General features: G+C 28.0%; 1 protein-coding gene and 1 long non-coding RNA gene across 4 annotated transcripts in view; one reads left to right on the top strand and one right to left on the bottom strand.

Moving 5' to 3' along the window:
• Positions 1 to 15329: 15329 nt before the first annotated feature.
• The window catches only part of LOC127283075 (uncharacterized), a 39680-nt gene continuing 34525 nt past the window's right edge, over positions 15330 to 20484 (top strand). The window contains exon 1 of the long non-coding RNA XR_007843296.1: positions 15330 to 15506. This is a non-coding gene — a long non-coding RNA (uncharacterized LOC127283075). The remainder of the gene's footprint in view (positions 15507 to 20484) is intronic.
• Positions 18473 to 20484, bottom strand: part of LOC127283063 (transcription factor Sp8) — a 58703-nt gene continuing 56691 nt past the window's right edge. For all 3 annotated transcript variants that reach the window (XM_051307724.1, XM_051307723.1, XM_051307725.1), the window contains one exon: positions 18473 to 19538. The gene's annotated coding sequence lies outside the window, so the exon portion shown is untranslated. The remainder of the gene's footprint in view (positions 19539 to 20484) is intronic.

Below are 20484 nucleotides of genomic sequence, written 5' to 3' on the forward strand. Positions count from 1 at the left end.
GTAACGTATACTTTTATCTTTCAAAAAAAAGACCCTCCAGCTTGACTCTCACACCGCGCGAGAGGTGAGCAAATAAAAGGAGAGAATTGTATATTACGTTTATGTTGATGGAAATGAGTAGAATTTACAGGAATTTCATTGAATCTTTTTCCTTTCCTTTTTTTTGAAACCAGATCAATTTTTCCTCAAATTCACTGTTTTATTTAAATTCTTTATTTACATTCTTTAAATAATTTATCTTTTATACATTATTTACATAATACTCCAAAAAATATATATATTTGTCTCGGAGCCAAATAAATATTTATTTGCTACAAATAAATTTTATTTATTGCAAATAATTATTTATTTGTTACAAATAAATTTTATTTATTGTAAATAATTACCTATTTATTTGATTTAAATAAATTTTTATTCAAATCAATTTCTAAATTTTTTTCCTTTGGAAAAATTAATTTCTATATTTAATGAAACAAAAAAATATTTTTTTTGAAAGAAGTATTGGCTTGAAACACTTTTAGAAAAGATTATTTTTGACTTTTTTTTGAGTGTGTAAATATATATATATATATATATTGATTTTTTGAAGTGAGAGAGTCTGAACAATTTGATTGCTCTACTTTTCAAAATATACCTGGGGCGAATGGGAATGAATAGAAAAATAGTAGCAGGCTTGAAAAATTCAACAAAAACGTCAACTTAAATCGACAACGAAGATTCTCTTTTGTAAAAGAAATCGCGTGTAATGGCTCCTTAGGTAGGCCGCACATTTTGGTTTTATATTTTATTTTTTTTTTTTCTAAACGCGCATCCTCTTCTTTTTTTTCCCCCTTTATATATATATATTTATACAAAATTCCGTGACAAATTTTTGTGTATCAGAAACGAATTATATGACTCGAGTCATCATTTTTTTTTTGTTTGAAAAATTTTTCTGTTTTTTTTTCTAAATTTTTCTTTTAAAACTGCTTTTATTATTTTTATTCAAATTTTCAAATTAAAATTGATTTTACTAATTTTTTATTCTATATTTCTATTTTAAAATTGCCTTTATTATTTTTATTCTATACTAGCGATGTATTCCTCGCTCGCTAACGCTCGCTCGGTTAAAATTGTACTTATTGTTGTTTACTTATTGTAGTTTATGTATATTATATATATATATATAATTTATGTTTTAAATTAATATCTTATTAATATTGTATAAAATTTATCTTAAAATTGAAAAAAGATGTTACATAAAAATAGTTTGTAAGATTTTCCAAAAGCATATATGCAAAGTATTTTGATTTATTTGAAAATAATTGAAAATAGATTTTTCAAGGACGGTGTCGAGGTCACGGGGTCGGTGTCGTTTTTCGAAATTTGTTAACTTAATATAATAGAAGATTTTTAAATTAAAATTGATTTTTTTATTCTATATTTTTATTTGAAAATTGCTGTTATTATTTTGTTTTAATTTTTTCTATATTTTATTTTGCGAATTTAATTCATTTTTTTATATCCTTATTTTAAAGGGAATTTTTTTTTCTTACGTGGAATTTTGAAATATATAGTGAAGGAGATGAAAAAATATCGTTTCGCAAATGTGCTACCGTTTGAGATATGGTCACGCGCGTGGATATATATATATAAGTCGCGCGGTTCGAAAACCAGGAAGTGACGCAGTATTGATGATTATAATTTTCAACCGATATACCGGAACAGGAACGGCTTGATTACCGTAATCAGTCTCACGCAGTGAAGGTATGATTCACATAATAAAATAAAAAAAAAAAAAGAAGAGATGATGAAGAAGGGAAAAGGGGGATGAGAAATAAGGACACGCGGGGTAAGAGAGAAAGAGAGAGAGAGAGAGAGAGAGAAATAGTTATACATTATAAATATGGAGAAGGAATGAGAAAAATAATTATTTAAAAAAAGATGAAAAAAAAAAAAAAAAAAAAAAAGTTGGAAAAAAATAATAAAACCGGGAAGAAGGAGGAGTATATACGCATGCGCGTGCAGACAACTCTTTCCGTGTGTGACTGTTATTATGGCGAACAACAAAGGCTCCCCATATGGCGACCCGCGGACTAATATATGTTATTAGATATTACTCTATGATAATTAAATGTCTATACGGCATTGTTACGGTCGTACTTACATTACATTACCGGAATGACACGTTGCGCTACAATGCTTTCGAATATGTCGTGAAACGCAACTATATATATATACGATTCGACGTTTTCTGCCGATTCGCTCAACGATTCCGCGAATCGCTCGCACCGCGGGAAAATATATTATAAAATGACCTCTTTCCCTCCCACACGAAAAATTACCTTTTTTTCTTTTTATTCATTTTTTACTTGTCGAGGAATTCATTCTTTGTACCGCAAAAAAAAAGAAAAACATTTAAATAAAATAATAAATGCAAGTAATAAATATTTACTTGAATTAAAAAAAAATTATTTTTTTGTGAACCAAATAGGACATTTGAAAATTTTATTTTTCATTTCATTTTATTTTATTTATTATTTATTTATTATTTATTTGTTATTCATTTGAAAAATTATAACTAACTTTTTTTAGTGTTGGGACATTTTTGGGGCAAACATATATATATATTTGGAAACTGCTTTGCTTGCAGATGAGAGTTTATATATATTATGTATAAACAAATCTCTAAGGATTATCTCAATTGATGGTCCCGCGAGATTGATGTAAATTCCACAGGGAGTGATGAATAAATGTGTGTCGCCTTTAGGAGTCTTTTTTTTTCTTCTTTGGCACGCCCTACAAAAATATTGCCCCCCCCCCCACCCTTCCCTAGGAAAAAGTCCGCGAACACTGCAATATTTGTTTCACACATCCATTTTTCGATGGGAAAACCACAGACACACAATGTATATATATAGATGAGTGCGTAAATCGTCTCATCGGGGAGCTATTCGACCTTTATTTAATGTCCATTTAAAGGGGGCGTACATTAATTTTTCCCTAAAAATGGTTGAACACCCCATTTTTTTTGGGGGGGTTTTTTTTTATAATAATTCTTTCCTCTTCCATTGGTTTTAATTTATATTTTATATATTTATATATTTATATATTTATATTTTATTATTTATAAATATATAGGAAATTATTTTATTTTTTTTATTTATAAATTATTATATTTTATTTTTTGTTTCTATATTTTATATATAAATATTATAAATTATATTTTTTAATTTGTATTTTATTATTGAAAATTTTTTATTAACTTACGTGACAATTTTTTTCTCAAAATATTTTTTTATAAAAATTATATATATATTTTTGAACAAAATTATAAAAATACGAGAAAGATATATAATCCACGCGATAAATCAAGAAATTACATAATTAGCAAATTATCTTTAGGCTTAAATCCATTTTGAGATTGACTTAAAAAAAAAGAAATATAATTCTTTAAAAGCAGTTTATTTTTCTGTTGAAGTAAATTCATGTGAGGGTAAATTTAATCTTTCTCTCTCTCTCTCTCTCACTGAGACTCTTATCCATAAGGTCGGTCAATCGTAATATACACAGATGATGAAGAATAATTTCAGCTCCCGGTAATCGAAGAGATGCTGTCATTTCTTCCAAAGAGGCCCCCCAGGTAGCTTCTTGAAGGTTATATACATTTTCCCCCCATCAGATATACCTCACACTGTAAATAAATTTTGTTTGTTTTTACTTTCATTAACAATATTTCTTTATTTTTTTATTACAATAAAATTGGAATAAATTTAATCTTTTATTACAATAAAATTAATTTTTTTTCAAAATGAAAATTTTACTTTGTAGAAAATACGGGGAATAATTGCGTATAATTTTTTTTTTTTTTAGAATTTAAGTTGCATTTTATATATATACACGCATATGAAAATTTCTCGGAAAAATTATGAGCGGCACACCTAAAGGAAATCAGCAAAATTGAAAGCTTTGTAGAGTTATACATATGTATATATATATATATATATATGGCTAAGTTAATGCCAGTCATTTGAGAAGGCGATCCGTTCCTTTTAGATTCATGGAAAAAAAAGGGTTTTAAATTACTTTCTACGATCGGATCAGAGAGAAAGAGAGAGAAAGAAGGTGGTTCCTATTTATGTAGGTAGATAACAAGTCTGATGAATGGCATCGAAAAGACTTGAGCGATCGCATCATATCATGAAACATACACCTTATTGTCTTCGATATCATCATAGTCGATCTTTTCCAGCCCCATGAGGACAATTACCTCTATATATACGCGATCGAGAGTCTATACAATTTCAATTCGCTCTTTTTTTTTCTTCTTTCTTTCTTCAAAATTTATTCTTCCTTAAAAGCCCACAGTTTTTTTTTTCGTTTTGATTATTATTGAAACAGTGACGAAAAATTATAATATATATATATATATTAGTAACGATATTGTTATATTAAACAGTGACTTGAAACAGTGACGAAAAATTATAATATATATATATTAGTAACGATATTGTTATATTATAATTTCACAGAAAATTAAAAGGCATTAAAATAATCTGTAACGCTTATTATTTTAATCCAAGTTTGCTTATTTTATTACCAAAATGGATTAAAATAAGCAAAATTGGATTAAAATAATAAGCGTTGCAGCTTATTTTAATGCCTTTTAATTTTCTGTGTTGTTACTTCTCAATTAGTAAAATTTTACTAATTCTAAAGCAAAAAGTGAGTCACTAAAATTTAAATTAGTAAATATTTTTACTAATTCAGATTTAGATAATTTAAATAAGATTTAAATAATTATAATTTCTTCATAATAATTATATATAAAAAATTATAATATATCAATATTGTTACACAACGCTATATAATAAATTATAATTATTATATATAATTCCTTATATATTTATAATTTAATTAATTTTTTTATTTGTACCTTTATAATTTTTTATCGACTTTCTTCAATGACGGAAGGAACAAAAATATTTCTATATATTTTATAGGATGTATTTGTAAATATATAGAAAGTTAAACCGTTTTTTTTTAGTATACCTGTCAAATTGAATAATTCTGATTGAATTCCCGTGACGTATTCAGTGACTCGAAAAATTCGCGTGCGCCACTGGTAAAAACAGAGCAGGCAGGTGAAGTCGCACAAACGAGAAATGCTTTTTAATTGCCAAACAATAGAATTTTAGTAAGCCACACCTCAAGCTCTTGTTCTTTACTTTTCCATAAATATTATTCACACTCACTGATTACGCGTATATTCTATTCCAATACGCGCGTATACAATTTTTTTTTCATTTATTGTTTTTTTTTTTTTATTTTTTCTCGCAATTATTTTTCTCCAATAATTATTAGTTATTTTTCACTAAAATTTTTAGTAAAATATTACTAAATTAAATAGTAATATATTTTACTAAATATAAGCGAAACTATTTTGAATTAGTAAGAAATCTAATTCAAATTAGCGTTTTACAAAATATAAATTAACATTTTTGTTCGAATTTTTTTTGAATACTAATTATCCCACTTGGAAAGATTCCCCGGAAAGTGCCCCCTGGAGGTTCTATCAGAATTCCGCCGGAACTTCCAACGTAATTCCGTCGGAATTCCATCGGAGTTCCAAAGAATTTTCGATGGGATTCCGACGGAGTGTAGACGGAATTAGGACTCTAAAAATTTTGAAAAAAATTAATCGGAATTCCGTCGGAATCCCATCGGAAATTCTTTGCAACTCCGATGGAATTCCGACGGAATTACGGTGGAAGTTTCGGCGGAGTTCCAAAGAATTTTCGACGGGATTCCGACGGAGTTCCAACGGAATTAGGACTTTAAAAATTTTGAAAAAAAATCAATCGGAATCCCTTCGGAAATTCTTTGGAACTCCGATGGAATTCCGACGGAATTACGATGGAAGTTTCGGCGGAGTTCCAAAGAATTTCCTATGGGATTCCGACGGAGTTCCAACGGAATTAGGACTCTAAATATTTTGAAAAAAATTAATCGGAATCCCATTGGAAATTCTTTGGAACTCCGATGGAATTCCGACGGAATTACGGTGGAAGTTTTGGCGGAGTTCCAAAGAATTTTCGAGGGGATTCCGACGGAGTTCCAACGGAATTAGGACTCTAAAAATTTTGAAAAAAATTAATCGGAATTCCATCGGAAATTCATTGGAATTCCGACGGAATTACGTTGGAAGTTCCGTCGGAATTCCGATAGAACCTCCAGGGGTCACTTTCCGGGGAATCTTTCCAAATGGGATATGTATATATAGAATACAAAATAAATTATTTTTCTTTTTATTCTATAATAAACATTAACGTACAGAACAATTAATACAAAAAAACCTCAACTTTCAATTCAACGAGAAAAAATAGAATTTCTTTATTCTGTGTATAATTCGGCTAATTACAATTCATGTTCATCGGGAAAAAAAGTTGACAATACAGTTCAACACCTTACCAAAAGAGAGTGAAAAAAAAAATTGAAAGAAAATCACGTCAATTTCTTCAAGACAATATTCTCCATTGTTGAAAGCTGTTGATAATTGTCATTTTAAATTTAAAAAAAAAAATTTTGAAAGAAAACTTCACTTATGGTGGTCGAAGGAATCCTGCTAAGATTATGACCTTTGTTTTTAAGGTCTCTCTCTCTCTCTATCGACACGCTTTTATTATTGTCCTTTGGGACACACATATACATTTATTTTTATATATATTTTTGTATGTATATATCCTCATTCTTACACCTTTGCGGTTTGAGGTTCTCGCGCGACTGACCTCATTGACTCTTAATTACAGCAAGATTGAAGAACAATTGTGGTATAATTGCCGGTGTACCAACAATGCCCCAACAATGGCACGTAAGGTTCCCCGTTGGTACCGCATCGCGCATCCGAGAAACGTGACAGGGGGGCGTGTTCCATTGCAGAATTTCGTCTTTAGCTCTCTTTCATGTGAAATGCCAGATGTCTCGCATGTGGCGAACGCAATGCCGTTGTTCCTCGTGAGTTTTTTTTTTTTCAATTTTTGTCCGCAACCGTCTATGTACATACATACACATTTATATTTCATAAAGGTATATACGTTATTTTTTTTATTTTTTACGCGAAATTTCATCGACACATTCCTGACTTCCTTCCTGTTGTCCTCTAAAACGGATTTAGAATCAGTGAATTGAAAAATTTGTAATAAAAATTAGAGAATAATTTTTTAAATGGAAAACTTTTATTATTTGTCATTATATCAGCGGAAGGGGCGCGGAATATTTTTGTAAGTTTTAAGGATGAGAGTCATGCTGAAACATATATATATACGCGATCTCGTATCATTATGCATATATCCATTGGCAGGTCCATTATGCAAGCGTCTATTAGAATCGATCAGTCTTTCTTGTGTGGGCGTGAGGCGTATGACATATATCTCCCGAGGAAAAGGTCCTTATGAGATGGATATACAACTTACGGAAGAAGAGTGAAGGGTTAAAAAAAAATAATGTGCGCCTAGCATCTCATCACCATCATAGATTATTCAACAGAAATGACGATCGTTAAGTCCATGGGGGCGGTACTTTTCTTCTATATGATATTTGACTCTGGACACGTGCTGCCACCACGAGTTTTTTTTTCTTTAAACCCTTTAATTATTATTATTATCATATAAAGTAGCTTCAAAAAAATTTGTTTCTAATTCTTTAAAAGTTTTAATAGGAAATGTCAATAATGGATAATTTTTTTCAGAGAGAGAGAGAGAGAGAGAGAGAGAGAGAGAGAGAGAGAGAGAGAGAGAGAGAGAGAGAGAGAGAGAGAGAGAGAGAGAGAGAGAGAGAGAGAGATTTTATAATAATAAAAATAAAAAAAAATTTCTCTCAAGATGTTGGGAAGTCAAATCAGCTACTTTGCATGCAAACCCACGCTTTACATTTTGTTCTGTTCGATGGTTATACAACGTCGTATATTTGACTATCCAGCATATAGAACCAATTTCGCATTGTTGAAATTTGGCCTTAGCAAGCTTCGAATCGTCAATTGCCATAGAATCTTCTTGTATCCCCTTTGATCTTTCTCTGATATTTACATATGTTAATATAATATCACATGATTCCTCCCTCGAAATGGCACCAACAAAATCATCCCCATTGTCAATTGAAATAATCTCAAGTTCAAATATATATATATCTAAATTAATTGTTAAATTATTATTTGTTTCAAACAAATATTCATATATTAAATAATCCGTCATCTAATTATGCGAAAACCGTGATCAAGTTTCGCGGAATTCGCGTGATATAATTTGGCTAAAACCGTGATCTAGTTTCGCGGAATCCGTGATAAAAATGGGAACTAGTTTCGCGTATGCCTCGATCTAATAGAATTGCGGAATTCGTGAGAAAGATACGCGTATTTTGTAATTTATTTTTGCAGAATCCGTGATATAATTCTACGAAAACCGTGATCTAGTTTTGACAGAATCCGCGTTCTACTTTCGCGGAATCCGTGATTTAACTGCGCGAAAACCGTGATCCACTTTTGCGAAATTGGTGAGTTAATTACGCAGAATCTGTGATTTAATTCCGCGATCTAGTTTTTTGAAATCCGCGTTTTTCTTTCGCGGAATTTGTGATCTAGTTGCGCTATAATAGTGATCCAGTTTCACGGAAACAGTGATCTAGTTTTGCAGAATCCGTGACATAATTCCGCGAAAACCGCCAGCTAGTTTCGCAGAATCCGTGATCTAGTTGCGCGATAACCGCGTGATCTAGTTTCGCGGAATTCGTGATCTAATTTCACGAAAACCGAATCCGTGATATAATTCCGCGTAAACTGGAATCTAGTTTTGTGGCATTTGTGACTTAGTTTCGCAAAAACCGTGATCCAGTTTCGCGGAATTGGTTACACAAAAACCGCCAACTAGTATCGCAGTATCCGTGATATAATTCCGCGAAAAGCGACAGCTAGTTTTGCAGAATCCGTCATCTAGTTGCGCGATAACCGCGTGATCTAGTTTTGTAGAATCCGTGACATAATTCTGCGAAAACCGCCAACTAGTTTCGCAGAATCCGTGATATAATTCCGCGTAAACTGGAATCTAGTTTTGTGGCATTTGTGACTTAGTTTCGCAAAAACCGTGATCCAGTTTCGCGGAATTGGTTTCGCAAAAACCGCCAACTAGTATCGCAGAATCCGTGATATAATTCCGCGAATTTTTCAATCTAGTTTTATGGAATTTATGCGTCCTACTTTCGCGGAATCCGTGATGTATAGTTTCACGGAATTGGTGGTCTAGTTTTGTGGAATCCGTGACATAATTCCGCGAAAACCGCCAGCTATAATTTCGCAGAATCCGTGATCTAGTTACGCGATAACCGCGTGATCCAGTTTCGCGGAATTGGTGATCTAATTTCGCGAAAACCTACCAACTAGTTTCGCAGAATCCGTGATATAATTCCGCATAAACTAGAATCTAGTTTTGTGGCATTCGTGACTTAAGTTCGCAAAAACCGTGATCTAGTTTCGCGGAATTGGTTTCGCAAAAACTGCCAACTAGTATCGCAGAATCCGTGATATAATTCCGCGAATTTTTCAATCTACTTTTGTAGAATTTATGCGCCTACTTTCGCGGAATCCGTGATGTAGTTTCGCGGAATTGGTGATCTAGTTTTGCAGAATCCGTGACATAATTCCGCGAAAACCGCCAGCTAGTTTCGCAGAATCCGTGATATAGTTGAGCGATAACCGCGTGATCCATTTTCGCGGAATTGGTGATCTAATTTCGCGAATTCCGCGTAAACTGGAATGTAGTTTTGTGGCATTTGTGCGCTCTACTGTCGCGGAATCCGTGATGTAGTTTCGCGGAATTAGTGATTTAGTTTTGCAGAATCCGTGACATAATTCTGCGAAAACCGCCAGCTAGTTTCGCAGAATCCGTGATATAATTCCGCGTAAACTACAATCTAGTTTTGTGGCATTTGTGACTTAGTTTCGCAAAAACCGTAATCCAGTTTCGCAAAAACCGCCAACTAGTATCGCAGTATCCGTGATATAATTCCGCGAATTTCTCAATCTAGTTTTATAGAATTTATGCGTTCTACTTTCGCGGAATCCGTGATGTAGTTTCACGGAATTGGTGATCTAGTTTTGCAGAATCCGTGACATAATTCCGCGAAAACCGCCAGCTAGTTTCGCAGAATCCGTGATCTAGTTGCGCGAAAATCGTAATCTAATTTCGCGAAAACCGTGATCTAGTTCCGCAGAATCCGTGATATAAATCCGCGAAAGACGTGATCTTATTTCGCCGAATTCGCGATCTAATTTCGACATATTCACATTTTACTTCCGATAAAATTATTTTTATTTTCCTTTGTTTTTTTTTTTTTTAAGAAAATGTAATTTTTAATTTTCATAAATTTTTTTTTTGGAATTTAAAAATTTAATTTATTATTTAAAGGAGTGTGAAAAGAAAGGGAAATTTTTGAAATTTTTTAGTATATACAAAAATTATGTATATAGGGATATTAGAAACCGCAATACACACACACGTGTTGATTTCCTATTTCCGCAATGGATTTTTGCATGCGTCTTTTGCCCTTGTGTGTGAAATGTTTCTTTAACTAGGGTGGTGAAAGAAAAAGGGAGCGCGAGGGTTAAAGTTCTAAGAACGAAACATTTAATCACTATGGCAATTAGTATGATTCACTGCTGACGTCTCTATCCGCAGGAGAAGCCCTATACACTTCTCTGCCTCGTTACTTTATTCAATTTTACTCCTTCTTTGGCGCCTACGAATTAACCGCCCATTCATAGTCAATCTTATAAACAAGTGTCTTCTTCACTTTTATTGCGATAGAAGAAGAACACCTTGGAGAATTTATTTATATTACAATTTTTCAATCTCAGTAATAAATCTCAAATTTTCTTCTTCGCATTAATAAAATGTTTTTATTTTTATTTTTTACATTTTTAAAAATTAACTGATATATCATTGGTTAAAAATATCACTTGTTGAATTAATTAAAAATACCCCCCAAACAAATTTTTTTTTCTTTGAAACAGTTTTCTCTGATTTCAAGTAAATTTGTCAAAATAATACAAATTGAAAAGAACAAATTATAATTAGTTGTTATTTGATGACAAGAATTTAGACGTATTTATTTTTTTAAAAAAAAGTAGAAAAAAATGAAACCGTTTAATTGCATAACGAGACATAACGCAACGTCGCCCCCTTGAATTTTTTGAACATCCGTCTAAACTTCTCTAGAACTGTAGTGTCATAACTCAACTTGTTTCGAGGGTCGTATAAAAATGAGGGTAAACGTGACGTTAAAATGACATTAAAAGATCCGAAATTCAATTTCATATCTTTTCTATACAAATTCTTCGAATTAAATAATACTTTCCAAAAAAGGCACAAAAAAAAAAAATACAAAACAGTTTTACGAGTCTGAACATAAAAATTTGAGTCATTAAAAACAATTACTGAATCTGACTTCTTAGCAGTTTCTTTGCCTAAATAATAAATGCGATTTAAAAAAAAAATGATTTATTTTTTTCAAATTATTTTTTAAAAACTTCTCAAAAAAAAATTTTTGATTTTATTTTTTATTATTATTAAAAATTCATTTGTTCGAATGTAATTTTTAATAAAAGTATTAATTAATATTAGCATGGCTATTATTAAACTCATCAAGATTGGAATAATGAAATTTTCTCATTTGTCATTCAAACGAGTCAATTTACTTATTCAAACAATATATAATAGCATATACCGTGAAAATGGTATTTTTATTTAAATATAACGAGACTCTCTAATGTTTTAATTAGAAAAATATTTAAATGACACATCCTCCCTCCCTTTTGTATATTCATATCAGATAACGAAAAAAAAAATTCTACGACGATAAATGAATTTTTCCCCCCCCATTTTTTTTATATAGTAAAAATAAAATCCCTTTGAACGATACATGTGCGCGGATGAAAAAAAAATTATTTTTTTTTTTCGGAAAATGTTAAAAATAAATACGAGGATGAGGAATAAAGTGATAATTATTATTATGGACCGTCGAACCGACCATTTACCGAGCATCTCAAGCATAAACGACAACGACGACGACGACGACGCTAGTCACGTGTCTTCGGTTTACGAAACGATTTATAACTAGCGAAGTGCCTGTCGACGAGAACGTCTTTTTGCCATACAAACCGGAAGTCATGGGTTCTATCTTTCTCCTTGTCTTTTTTTTTTCTTTTTATTTACTCTCTCGCTCTTTTTCTTCTTCTTCTTCCACCGCCGCAACCGGCTCATTTATCATATCCATATATTCTCGTGCCATATTCAACCACTCGTCAGACCAGATTATTGAATTAGATATACAAGCAATTGAATTGATTCTTGTCCAGTCACTCTACTCGACGATAATATACCGCAGCCATATGAGAGTATTTATAAGATGGCGAAAACCGTCTATAGCACTTTAATATATATATATATATATATATATGCTAGGGTCTCACCAATATTCTCATTGAATTTTATTTTTTTTCTTAACACATCTTGTCTTGAAAATCACTACGTCATTCCACTCAATTCGAGGCGCGTATATCGTATACGCGATGACTTTTACGAAAAAAAAATTTCAGTATAGATTTAAGTGGAAAAAGATAGAATATAAGGTTATTAAGGGTTAAAAAGTACCAATTTATTTATGTATGAATAAAAATAAACTAAAAAACTATATTGGTAGTTTTTGAAAATATGAAAAATAATTGAAATCAACCGAACTTAGTATATAATTTGAAACTAATAAATAATTTTAACCCCGAGTGTAACCCCCTTAATAAAATTGGTAATACATTGGTAATAATAATAATTATTGGTAATTTGTAATAATTTATTGATAACTTTAACCCTTTAAACTACTTATATATTGGTAGGTTTAACCCTTAAAACTACCAATATATTGGTAGCTTTAACCCTTGGGAATTTCATTAATTAATAATTGAAAATAATTTTAATTAATATTGAACTATTACTAATTTGTACTATAGCCCTTAAAACTACTAATATATTTGCAGATTTAACCCTTAAAACAACTAATATATTAGTAGGTTTAACACTTAAAACTACCAGTGCAATATATTGGTAGCTTTAACCCTTGGCAAATTTTGATAATTAGTTAATGAAAATACTTGAAATTAATTATCAAACTAAATTGTTGGATTATTACTAATGTATTGATAGTTTAACCCTTAACACTATTAATATATTGGTAGGGTTAACCCTTGGGAACTTCGACAATTAATTACTGAGAATAATTAAAATTAATATAGAAATTACTTGTTGAACTTTTAATAATTTATTGATAATTTTAACCCTTTAAACTACTAATATATTGGTAGGTTTAACCCTTAAAACTACCAGTGCAATATATTGGTAGCTTTAACCCTTGGCAACTTTGACAATTAATTAATAAAAATAATTGGAATTAATTATCAAACTAAATTGTTGGATTATTACTAATGTATTGATAGTTTAACCCTTAACACTATTAATATATTGGTAGGGTTAACCCTTGGGAACTTCGACAATTAATTACTGAGAATAATTAAAATTAATATAGAAATTACTTGTTGAACTTTTAATAATTTATTGATAATTTTAACCCTTTAAACTACTAATATATTGGTAAGTTTAACCCTTAAAACTACCAGTGCAATATATTGGTAGGGTTAACCCTTGGGAACTTCAACAATTAATTACTGAGAATAAATAAAATTAATATAGAAATTAATTGTTGATCTTTTAATTATTGATTAATAATTTTAACCCTTAAAATTACTAATATATTGGTAGGTTTAACCCTTAAAACTACCAGTGCAATATATTGGTAGCTTTAACCCTTGGCAACTTTGATAATTAATTAATGAAAATACTTGAAATTAATTATCAAACTAAATTGTTGGATTATTACTAATGTATTGATAGTTTAACCCTTAAAACTATTAATATATTGGTAGGGTTAACCCTTGGGAACTTCGACAATTAATTACAGAGAATAATTAAAATTAATATAGAAATTAATTGTTGAACTTTTAATAATTTATTGATAATTTTAACCCTTTAAACTACTAATATTTTGGTAGGTTTAAACCTTAAAACTACCAATATATATTGGTAGCTTTACCTTAAGGTTTAACCCTTGGCAACTGTAAAAATATATTAGGGAGAATAATTAAAATTATAATTTTGAACTTAATTTGTTGAACTATTACTAATTTATTGATAGTTTTAACACCTTAAACTACTAATATATTGGTATAGTTTTATCCTCAAGGATAATTTTTTGGTGGCTGTAATCCTTGGTAGCATATTCATATAATTAATTGACGTAAATTATTAAAGTTAACCGAATTCAATGTTTTAACCAACCAATGTATTGATAATTTTAACCCTTATAAAATCACTAATATTTTTATCTTTATTTAATCCTTGGTAGATTCTATCATAATAGTTTTTAATTAATTTTTTAATTAACTAATTTCAAGTGATTAACTAAATTGATAAATTAATTAACTGTTAATTAATTAAATTAATTTTTTACCAATTAAATTATCTTTTTTTAAAATTTAAATTAATTGTTAAATTAAAAAAATATTTTCAGTTTTTATTTTAAAAATATATCAATAATTTTGTTCTCTTTTTTTTAGTCATTCTGGAAATTATTAATATTTTAATTGAGACAATTTTATTTAATAAATTATATAAAGTAAAAATTTGTTAATAAAATTGTATCTTTTGATTTTTCCAGGTAGTCAAGACAATAGACCTTTCGATCTGTTTTCATCACGAGGAATTATGTTGTTGACGTTCGATTGGAGAACAATAGACTATATTGGATTCGAGTAAACAGAGGTCATAATAATATCAAAACGGTGAGAATTAAAATTCACAAACATATAATAAATGAAGAAATATTTAAATTCAGTTTCAATTTGGAAATCGTCCTTACAACTATTATTAATTATTTACGTCGAGAATATAAATTCAAATTGTGAAGGTGCTTATAGATTAACGGGTTCGCGAATTTTTTTTTAAATTGGTAACGATTTTGGAGTGTGTTTTTTTTTAATTGCTGGAGTGTTTGAATTTATTTTATTTAAATTTTTTTTTAATTTAAAATTGCGATCAACATTTTTCAATATCAATATTTTAATAAACAATTTATTATTTATTATTTTATTATTTATTTATTTATTTATATTTAATTTATTTATTTTATTTATTTATTTAAACAATTTATTTTTGGATCAATATTTTATTCTTTCTCAATATTTTTCCACGCGGTCTCGGGAATGCTCGAATTTTTCTAAAACCGCGTTCGTTCGATATAAATAATTTTTTTTTTTTTTTAATGTAATTTTTTTTATCATTAGGTGTGTTTTCGAAATTTTTTAAATCGCGTGTGTTTTTTTTTAATCGACAGAAGGAAAGATGTAGAAAAAGCATGGCGATGATCCGCGATTGGTGAGTCAATTTTTTTTATTTATTTATTATTAATTAACTATTATTATTATTATTATTATTAATTAATTATTATTATTATTATTTATTATTATTAATTATTATTATTACCATTATTTATCTACTACTAAAATTAAAATAACTAAAATTTTTAATATAAAAAAATCGGTTGGAAATATTTTTCTTTTTTTCTATGAATTTCCTTTTTTTTATTACACATGAAGGAAATGAGAAAATATGAAAAATGTTAACAGGTTAGAATTTGTTTGAATTTTGCGATAAAGAAACAAACAAAACGAAAAAAAAAAAAAAAAAAAAAAAAACAGTTACACGCACGCGACGTTTGAAGTTATTACTTTTGGTGGCGGTTGACGGGCGACGATAAATCGATGTCGCTAAAGCAACAGCCATACAGTTATAGAAATATGATGTAGCGACTTTAACACGTCATAAAACCGCGAGACGCCTCCGCATCAAATTCGCATGTCTAAAATAAGATTCATGGCAAGTGCGAAGAATTTTTTTTTTTTAATCTCAAATAATTTTCTTTTTACATCAGAATTGTAACAAATGTTTTTTAAGACAAAAAAATAACCTTTTTTTTGTATACCCAACAAAATTTTATTTCTCAATAATTTCTTTTAAAACTATTTTTTTAATTTGACAATTTTAATTTTGACAATGAAAAATTTTAATTTTTAAAAATTTTCTACTGTAATAATGAAATATTTTAATTATTAAAAATTTTCTTTCGTACAAAGAAAAGTACCAAAAAATTTTGTTTCAATTTGTATTAACAAAAAAAAAAAATTATTAACCTTTATTAATATTTTTTTCTAAATAATTTAGTTTAATTCCTTATTCGATGGTAATTAGTTTTGAATTAATTAATAATTAATTTTGAATTAATAATTAATTTTCAATTAGTTAATAATTAGTTTTGAATTAATAATTATTCTTGAATTAATTAATAAATTCATCTTGGAAATAATTAATAATAATAATAATATTATAGAAAGAAATTATTTATTTGATATTTGAAGGTGAATTAAAATAATATCCTTTGGGGAGGTAAGGGGTGAGATTTTCTCTAATATTGATGTTATTGTGAAAGTTTGTATATAGGGAAAGTCTACTCCCTTTGGTGTCACGTGAATCAACCAGATACTTTAATGACCTTTAACGATGACCAATTAGCTTGTATCGGTCGTAATTCGTAATAATGTGGGTTTTGCGTTTCAGTATTACCGCCTGACTGTGAATTCACAAGAGATTCATTTCGGTCAGGCAAATAAATATAATACGATCGGGTGTTGTTTGACCATTAGATTTGATGAATCCTTATATACACACAGAATTAAAAAAAAAAAAAAAAAAAAAAAAAAAAAAAAAAAAAAAAAACCCCTCATTGCAAAAAAAATTATTCTCAAATTAAAACCTTTGGGAAAAATTTCCGATTTTTGAAAATGGAAAAAAGAAAATAGAAAAAATACTGGAATTTTTAATATAAAAAGCCGGTTTACGAAAGTTAATTTTTGATTTGTGTGAGATTTGGTAACGATTTGAAATAATAAAAATTGATAATATTTCGAAATTTAAAAAAGAGAAATTGTCAAAAAAAAAGAAAAAAAAGGAAAACAAATCAAAAGAGCAGTCGAGCGTGAAAGAGAATTCTAATTTATCAAATTGCCGTACATCCTTATGGCTTTTAACGAAGCCGCCTTTTTGGTCCATGGCTTCTTTCTCTCACTGAAGAGGGCGGTTGCTTTATAGTAACGGGACGCGCGTGCCACTCTCTTTTGCAGTTCACATACACATGATTTTCTAAGAGCATATTATACCTATACAAATATATTCACTTTATGCTAATCTTGTGGGTGTGCGAGAGAGCTGCTGACCACATGCCCTCCACCTTGTTAGGATCTTTTGTTACGCCAAGTTATCCTTGAAGATGCTGTTGATGGACCACTTAACTAATATTTCTCTCTCTTTTTTTTTACATTTCTCATTATATTAATCTCTATATAAATTATAAAAAATATATATTTTTTTTATTTTTACTATATAACCCAGAGAAATCTTTAATTAATCTTCTATTTTATTTATTTGAAAAAAATTTATTTAATCTTTTATTGAAATATTTTAATTTTAAATAGAATATACACTCAGAGAAATAATGGTATATATTTGTCTCCGAGCCTACTAACTCATTTATTTGTTGCAAATATATTTCATTTCATTGAAATAAAAAATTTATTTGAGCCAAAGAAAAATTTATTTCTGACAAATAAAATTTATAATTAATAATAATTTAATAATAATAATTTAATAATAATAATTTAATAATAATTAAAATAAAATAAAATTTGCTCTGAGACAAATATACGTTTATTTAACTCAAATATATTTTATTTGCTTCAAATAAATCATTTCTCTGGGTGTATAATATTCAATTTGGGAGAATATATATATATATTTTTTTTTGTAAACAATTTTTTAAGTATACAGTCAAACCTGACTGAATAAGACAAAAAAGAGAGGGAATTTTTCCGTTTAATAAACATTATATACACTCAGAGAAATGGTATATTTGTCTCCGAGCCTACTAACTCATTTATTTGTTGCAAATATATTTTATTTCATTGAAATAAAAAATTTATTTGAGCCAAAGAAAAATTTATTTCTGACAAATAAAATTTTTATTTACGTCAAATAAATAAGTTAGTAGGCTCTGAGACAAATATACGTTTATTTAACTCAAATATATTTTATTTGGTTCAAATAAATCATTTCTCTGGGTGTATATTCAATTATTAGCTTCGATTATTTACTTTTAATCAATTAATTTCAATTTGAAACTGAAAAATAAAAAAAAATCAATAATTACAATAATAATCTAATTAAAAATAAATAAAAAATTGATAAATTCTTAATTTATATTATTATTATTCTAAATAGAAAAAAAGGGGTTTATGTTGAATCTTGTTTTATTAAACCATGACTTACAGTGTCGGAAGGCTTTTTTTTCACAATAGAAATGACATACACAATAAATATATGAGTGTTAAATTTGACAACGACAAAATTCTTTCATATACGTGACAAAAATCGAATTTGTTTTTTATTTTTGGCAAACGCAATCGTAAAATTTAAAATGTATTATAAATATTTCGTGTGCCTTATTTACAACAATGCAAAATTTTTTTTTTTTTTTTTGTCAAAAAGAAGAAAAAAAACAGAACAAGACAATAACACAAAAAATTCGTTGCATATAAAATTCAAACAGGAAAGAAAAAAATTCGTTTCACGAAAAATAAAATCTCCTGCGATTTTTTTTTTTTTTTTTTTTTTATTTTTACATATAGTAACAACCCAGAGAAGAGCAGGGAATTCTTTACAAGAATGATAATTGCTCTCTGAAACCTTAAGGAAATATATATCAAACAGTAACATTTTTATTTTTTTGTTTCTTAGCAACTATTATCAATACTATTCACATTTTTTTATATATATTTTTTTTTGCTTTATTTTTAATATCCATATTTTTTTTTTATGGATATGAGTCTTGTTATATTTAATAATACTTGGCTAATAATTGAATAATGTTTTATTTCTTTTCATTTTTTTTTTTTTTTTTTTTTGCTGTTTTTTTTTTTGGTAGTAAAGTAATTAAAAATATAAAATGGAATTGAAAATATTTATATAGAAATATCGCACAGCCTTAGTTTTACAAAAGGCAAATCTATGCATGTTTCTAAGTAGATTTTTTATTTTTCCTTCAAAAGCGGTATATACGGCTTTGGTAAATCTGACACCCCCTTGTTAATGTGTGTCCTCAAGGGCTTTTGCTATATAACCAGTCCCAAAGTGTCGACGCATGTTTCGCTCGTCAGGTCCTTTTTCCTCTTTGGCCTTCGTTTGATGATGTACTCTCTGAATATGCCACCCACGTTCACTCGACTCCCATTTGATCTCCTTCGAGAGCTCGCACTCTACATGTGTGTATGTGAGTGAGAAGTGACTGTGTATCTAAACCTGCATCCAGAAACGAATTTCTTTGAATCAACGAAGCAATTCTTCAAATAACGATCACAAAATCCCTTATGAAAATTCCTTATATGAAAATAATTTTAAAGCTGAAATGTTTTCAGTATAATGTTTTCGCTATTATAGGTAATTTATTATAAGATTATTAATGAAAATTAATTAAATTTATTAAATTAATTAAATCATTACAATTTTATAATTATGAAAATGTAATTAGAGAAAATAAAATTTTTCACGTGCAAAAATTAAAATATTATAAAATTAAAATTATAAAAATTTAATTACAAAAATTAATTAATTTTGTATTTTACTAACTATATATAGTTTTGTAATTTTGTATTTTACTGATAACTATATATATAGTTATCAGTAAAATACAAAATTAATTAATTTCTGTAATTAAATTTTTATAATTTTAATTTTATAATATTTTAATTTTTGCACGTAAAAATTTTTTTTTCTATAATTACATTTTCATAATTATAAAAATATTATAAAATTAAAATTATAAAAATTTAATTACAGAAATTAATTAATTTTGTATTTTACTAACTATATATAGTTTTGTAATTTTGTATTTTACTGATAACTATATATATAGTTATCAGTAAAATAAAAAATTAATTAATTTATGTAATTAAATTTTTATAATTTTAATTTTATAATATTTTAATTTTTGCACGTAAAAATTTTTTTTTCTATAATTACATTTTCATAATTATAAAAATATTATAAAATTAAAATTATAAAAATTTAATTACAGAAATTAATTAATTTTGTATTTTACTGATAACTATATATAGTTTTGTAATTTTGTATTTTACTGATAACTATATATAGTTTTGTAATTTTGTATTTTACTGATAACTATATATATAGTTATCAGTAAAATACAAAATTAATTAATTTCTGTAATTAAATTTTTATAATTTTA

Source organism: Leptopilina boulardi, unplaced genomic scaffold (assembly GCF_019393585.1).
Source record: "Leptopilina boulardi isolate dan_hultmark-lab unplaced genomic scaffold, ZJU_Lbou_2.1 LbouV2_305, whole genome shotgun sequence".
NCBI lineage: Eukaryota > Metazoa > Arthropoda > Insecta > Hymenoptera > Figitidae > Leptopilina > Leptopilina boulardi.